The 5,000-nt window shown below is 38.7% G+C and overlaps 1 protein-coding gene across 1 annotated transcript in view; it reads left to right on the top strand.

Moving 5' to 3' along the window:
- Nucleotides 1-5,000, top strand: part of LOC137975406 (uncharacterized) — a 22,070-nt gene that overhangs the window by 12,351 nt on the left and 4,719 nt on the right. The gene's annotated exons all lie outside the window — the stretch shown is intronic.

Genomic DNA, 5,000 nt, shown 5'->3' with positions numbered 1-5,000 from the left:
AGCATAGGTACCCCAAGCTCACGGAGTGTCGTTGCGCTACATAAATTTTATACACCTTATTCCAAAATGGCCGCCATTCAGATATTCTTTTGTTTTTATTGAAATTAGACCTTGATGCCTCGTTCAAGGCAAAATATTCTTTTGAATTTTCAGCTCAAGAACGAGGCATCAAGGGCTAATTTGAACAAAAACAAAAGAATACTTAAATGACGGCCATTTTGGAATAAGGTCTTTGACCCAGTCGTCAAATCACAGTCGCGCCTCCTTCGTGTTCAAACACATTCGCGAAGCCGGAAAGCATATGCGAGAATAAAAGCCGTAGTAAACAAACCTTTGCGCATTCATACCGCTTTTATTAGTTAATAGGATTTTGTACGTAGTAGGCTGTTCGCGATCGTAACTGTATTTATCAAGCCTTCAAGGAATTAACATTAATTATGCAAATAAAATTTGTTCCCGTAGTTTATCAAGCGCAATTTTTTTATTCCCTGGATCTCCCGACGCGACTGTTTTCTCTCAGCTGCTAATAATTAAATTTCACTGGCTTCAGTAAGTCCAGCCAATATTCGTAGCACAATATCCTACGCGAACAAAGTTTATTTGCATGTTAATATATACCATTCCCCTAAGGCTTTAGTCAATGCAGTCATGCCAGGATACCCAGGGGAATAAAGAAATTTGCGGTTGACTAACTACGGTCTGTCACCCCGATAAGGGTCAGTTTGTTATCAACGGTCGAAGCCGTGGCCACTTTGGTGATAAAGCACCGCCTTCGCACGCTGTTTTGTTGCAATATTCACCGCCTGACGTTGCTCGCAGGGCTGCTATTACGTTGATGGTGGGTTGAGATGGAAGTTCAATCTTTGTCAGTTGATTCTGATGTGAAACTGTGACCTTGGGAATATTTTTTCCAGGAATGGCCGTTTTTATACTAGCGACGCATAATTCGTCTGGGACGAACTTGGGCAAACATTTTTTCTGCGTCTGTTAAATTCGTCTAGTATAAAGACGGCCACAAGACGCATTATGCGTCTGGACGAAGAATTTATTTTAGTGCGTCTTCGAAGACGCACTAAACTGGAAAGTTCGTCCAGACGCATTATGCGTCTAGTGCCCGTCTTTATACTAGACGAAATTAACAGACGCAGAAAAAATGTTTGCCCAAGTTCGTCCAAGACGAATTATGCGTCTGATATAGTTCGTCCCGTCTTTACAATAGACGGATAACATGAGAGACGCATAATTCGTCTGGACGGATTATGCGTCTCTAGTATAAAAACGGCCAATATTTGATTCAAATGGCGGCAGGTATTTTTTGCAGGTTGCAGGTTGAAATTTCGTTATAACTGGAAAACCGCTGGCACTAAAAAGAAAGGTAAAGCGATAGACTTGCCGTGACCGTTAAACAGTCACGGCAAGTCTATCGCTTTACCTTTCTTTTTAGTGCCAGCGGTTTTCCAGTTATAATAAAATTTCAACCTGCAACCTGCAACCTGCAAAAAATTCCTGCCGCTCAAATGGTGGCACCCCATCGTCCTGAGGGCATATCGTAAAACATGGACTGGATTTGTAAAAGATGGATTTGTAAAAGATGGATTTGTAAAACATAGATTTGTAAAAGGTGGATTTGTAAAACATGGATTGTTGCTACCAATTCATACACTGAAAATTATTTGGGTTTATTTTCTTTTTCGCGATGTTCTGCACGCTTTTTCGCGTGTTCACTGGATCACATTGTTCACTTTTTTACGTATTTGAGTTAACGGAAAAAGCTTGGTCCAGATATGGGCAGTTACTATAACAAATCTGGAAAACGTTTCTGTTCCTGCTATGAAAAATTTAAAATTTCAAGGACATAGCGCTTAGATAGACTCCCTGTTTTATTCATCTTTAAAGTAAACTTTGAACATAATGTCAACAAAGCAGAACCTATCCTTTTGCGAACATGCTGAACCTGATCCAAAAACGAAACTAGCTTGTCATTTCCTAACCTGTCTCGACAAGACTTTACAGCTGTATAAGTAATGAAGCCTAATGCCTTATTTCTCAACAACACATGCTAAATTAACCTTTACGTCAACCCTGAGGTTGAAGTGTTTAAAATATCGAATGTCAACAGTGATAAGAAAGCGTTATGTCTCCTAATTTAACAACTTTAAGAGGAAATTGATTTTACTCGTATCACGAGAAAAGATATTTCAATCTTATATACAGTATATAGCTTTATATTAGAAAGAAAACCGACCAAACACTAACAACAATAACACCACTAGCAAATGTGGTTCTCGACGCGTTGCTTTGAAGCGGCGGATTCACCTAGGCCTTTTAACTTCTTGATGCAAACATGACGTGCACTTCTCGAAATTTAAATCTACCAAATAAACGGACCCAAATGTCCCGCTTTTAAGCTCTTCTTTAATTTTTACTGAACTCCATGACAACTCTGGAAACTCAAATGCACGTCGTCGTTGTTTGTCACATACACTTTTGTTTGTTCCACATTTGCCCTAGTAAAATTACCGATTCCCGTAAAACGTTGGAAATCGGTCTGGACCAGCTGATGTGTATTAACATGTTTATCATTTAAGAAATAAAAAACGCACCGAGTGCATTGCTGAATTAAAAATAAGCAAGAGGGAATTTTTTTTGAACACGAGAGAATGTCGAGAATGCTTACTAACCGTAATTACTTCTTGAATGTTCTTAAAAATTCCCAAATGCTAATATTACTCAACAATGCACGAGCAAATTGTTTTTTTTTCCGTACTTATTTAAATTTCAAGTGATAAAATAAAATGAAAATAGAATAAAATAAAATAAAATAATTAAAATGAACATAGGATAGTCAAAGAAATAAACAAATCAACAGTCGAACTATGCTATCATGTTTCTATAAATCCACCTTTTTCAAATCCATGTTTTACAAATCCATATTTTACAAATCCATGTTTTACAAATCCAGTCCATATTTCACAATATGCCCGTCCTGAGATCTTGGGATTTTATTAACCACGAAATAGGCAATTTTCACGATGGCGTCATTTGACTACAACTACCACAATTCAGTTTGTTTTTCTTTTCATATTTAAATTTTGTACTCCCAGTGGGGTAAAAATAACAATAGCTCTAATTATCATGAGACAAGCGAAACCTGGAGGATTCTGGTACTTGTAGTCATATGACGTCATCATGCAAATGTCCTATTGAGAAATGGCGCAAATCGCGTCGGATCTGGAAACTAACCACACAGGAAGGAAGCTATCCACGATGGCAATAAGGTTAGGCTTTTTAATTGAGGTTTTTTCATATAATTATCTTCTTAAGCTTTTTATCGGGATTCTCATACAAATCCTTATATTTTTGTCGGCCATGATCACACTGAGCTTCGGGCGCCCGGCGGTTCTAATTTGCAGGTCGCAGGTCGCAGGTCGCGGGTTGCAGGTCATTGTTTCACCAATACAGAAAGTATCCTAAACATTCATAAAAGCTAACCTTAGTCCTTAAAACTTTTGTTTAGGCCTAATTAGGCCTAAGGTTAGCTTTTAAGAATGTTTAGGATACTTTCTGTATTGGTGAAACAATGACCTGCAACCCGCGACCTGCGACCTGCGACCTGCAAATTAGACCCGCCGTCGGGCGCCTGTGTTCCTATCGAAAAAATATTTTCTAATAGAGACTCAATCCGTTAAGGCCAGGGAAGCCCTTTTAATTTCAAAAGGCAGGGCCCGGTTGTTCAAAAGCCGATTAACTTAATCCAGGATTAGTGTAAACTTTGTTTCATGTTTTCAACTTTTTGGTGAAAATTTATTTCGTTTACTTTTGTTTTTCAAGATTGACTTCTTCTAATGTAAAGTTTTGCCAAATATCAGCGTTGAACAGCATTTAGGAGAAGAGAAATGAACTCCTTGGTTAATTTTTAATCTGGGATTAGCGTTAATCGGCTTTTGAACAACCGGGCCCAGCAAGACAATTGATCCTAGCGGTCTAGATGTCCGCGAAGAAAGATACTAGATTTCAGTTTATTATTTCCAGTATCTTCTGGTATTTTTTGCATTACTCTTTTAGTATTTAAATTCAAATTAGTTGTAACTGCCATATTTATCACATTTTTTCCAGTATTACGTCAACATCCATTTATGTACATAGAAGCAATCCAATCTAAACTCTCATTGTACCTGAAGAAGGCTGGTTTGGCCAGCCGAAACGTGTACATTACTAAATCAAATCTACCTTGTATCGGCTCTTGCTAAAAATATTTAAGCCCTGGTAAAACTATCGAACAAAGTTGGACTTCCACATGTAACATTCGACAACATTGTTGGATGTAAATGTTGAGATAGTGGCAAAACACTATCCAACATTTACAAGTACAAGGAAGGATTACGTTTTTGCAAACGTTGGCCGTGTAGCACTTTTATTTGAATAGACTTAACTGATTAGAGTGCAATTTGAAGTGCTAAGTATCTACCCCATATGAACCATGTGAGCGTTAGCCCTACTGGTGGAAATGGGCCCACACAAGGGCAGAGAAAAACTCTGACCAGGGTGGGAATTGAACCGACGAACTTCGGGTTAGATCTCCGCCGCTCTACCGACTGAGCTACAAGGTCAGACGGAAGCAGGCCGTGGGAACTGACGATGTTAAGTCACGGCAATGAACATGTACAAGTACAAGGAAGGATTACGTTTTTGCAAACGTTGCCCGTGTAGAGCTTTTATTTGAACAGACTTAACTGATTAGAGTGTAATGTGAAGTGCTACGTATCTACCCCATATGACCCCTTGTGTGGGCCCATTTCCATCAGTAGGGCTAACGCTCACTTGATTCATATGGGGTAGATACTTAGCACTTCACATTACACTCTAATCAGTTAAGACTATCCAACATTGCTTGATGAAACATTCAAATCAGAGTTGGCGCTAAATTTATAAATATGGCGCTAGCACTGAAACGAAAACTGCTCGTAGCGTTTGTGTTATTAGAGCTGTTTGAGGACGGA

The sequence above is a fragment of the Montipora foliosa genome, chromosome 11 (assembly GCF_036669935.1).
Source record: "Montipora foliosa isolate CH-2021 chromosome 11, ASM3666993v2, whole genome shotgun sequence".
Lineage (NCBI taxonomy): Eukaryota > Metazoa > Cnidaria > Anthozoa > Scleractinia > Acroporidae > Montipora > Montipora foliosa.
Note: the sequence above shows the minus strand (reverse complement) of the source record. Positions and strands in the feature narration are given on the sequence as shown.